This window comes from Silene latifolia, chromosome X (genome assembly GCF_048544455.1).
Source record: "Silene latifolia isolate original U9 population chromosome X, ASM4854445v1, whole genome shotgun sequence".
NCBI classification, from domain to species: Eukaryota; Viridiplantae; Streptophyta; class Magnoliopsida; order Caryophyllales; family Caryophyllaceae; genus Silene; species Silene latifolia.
Window position 1 is genome coordinate 69,484,555 of NC_133537.1, and position 1,886 is coordinate 69,486,440.

Here is a 1,886-nt window from a genome sequence, read left to right on the forward strand (position 1 = left end):
GTTACTCATGTGATGACATGGACCCATTTTTTATAAATACTTTCAAACCCACCCCATTTTGTTAATTACTCCAAGATTAAACCCCATTTTAGCAAAAAGTTCCGTGTAAAGAGGAAATGTTGTGTTTGGAGTTGAATAGAGACAGTACTTTTAAAATTTGCATCTCGGTAAGTATGTGTGATGTTTTTCTTTAGATTAATAAGTACTGCTGAAAAATTTAGCAACTTATACATAATATTTAATACTTTTTTTAAGTAGAAAGGGATAAAAGATATTTTTAGACGGAAAAATTAATAGAGTTTTTATTCTCTTGGTAGTAAGGGGAATGTGATGCATAGTACTCTAAGAATAATTCGTCTCCTATCTAATGGATGTATCCGTTATATCAATGAAATGGTCAAGTTGATATCATATAGAAAGAATTGGTTGGGTATAATTTTAAGAAATTAAATAATTTAAAAAAGGATAACAAATTAAAAAATATTCTTTCCTATATTCTTTCCCAAAATTGCGCTGGGGATTTCAATTCACCAAAAACGACTTTCTCTCTTCTCTCTTCAGTCACATAAAGCCTAACCGTTTTCTTCAAAAAAAATTGTGTCAGATTCAACTTATTCGTAGGTACTTTTTGATTATTCGTATATCATAATTGATACCGTCATTTTGTATCAAAATTAAATTTATAATTCCAAACTAAAACTATAGCTAGTGATAGTAAGGGTCGAACCACAGAGAGACAAGGTTAATTCTATTTGCTATTTCCAGTCTATAAAAAGTAACAATTAAGTGGGGGTTTTGAAATTGTTTGATTCTAAAAACTAATTGACAAAATAAGAGAATTCGCAAATAAGATAAAAGAGAGATTAGGAACTTCGGTTCACCATGGCTAAAGTCGGGTCAAAAAGGTAATAGAGGTCTTGTAAAACGGTCTCGGGGAACATGAACAAGTCCTTCGATCAATGCTTAATAACCTTACGGTCTTCTAATTCCCAAGGATTTCTCAAAGCCTTCGCTCAAAGGAAATTCCAAACCCAATGAAAACCTAACCTACTAATCTTTCAATCTAGCAAGACGGGTTTATCAAAAGGTAATGAGATCGATATGGAAGAATTAATACTAACAAAACAACCCTAATTTATGCCATGGCTCACCTCGTTCCCAATCAATAAAATTAGCTATGCATAATTAAAACTATAACAATTGCAAAATTGATAGCAAAGAATAAGTTTGACATGATTGAATTGAATTAAAGACAAAAGATAAGAACTGAATTGCTGAAATTAAATTGGTAATAACAAGAATTGAAATAACAAGAAATTAAAGAAGAAAGAGTTTGCATAAAAACTTACTAATTAAAATGATGAACAAAGTAATTGAATTCGGGATTCGTCGTCCCTCCTTCTTGCCTCTAGACTAGATCTAAAAATGAGTTCTTGAATAATGAAAAGCATAACCTAAAAGTATTCTGCGTTCTACTGATAAACGATGCCAAAAGTTAATTACAAATTAGGCTTTTAAAAGTCTAACACGAAAAATCAATCTCAGCTCGCAGCCTGGTCGATCGACTAAGGAGCATGGTCGATCGACTGGAGAGTGCAGAACAGTAGCAGCTGAAGAAATTCCACGGTCGATCGACTGGTGATGTTGGTCGATCGACCAACTGAGCTGTGCAGTAACCTCCTTTCCTCTTCCAAACAGCCTCTAAGCTCCATGCACGCATCCCGAGGTGAGTGAGTACGAACTTCCTTCTTCCAAGCTTCCCTGAAGTTGCCTCCGGAGGACGATTCAGGCTTGATTTAGCTCACTTCAACTTATTCCTACAATAAATCATAGAAAATGCAAAGTAAACCGTTTCGGGAGAAATAGTAGCTTTAAGCTAACAAATA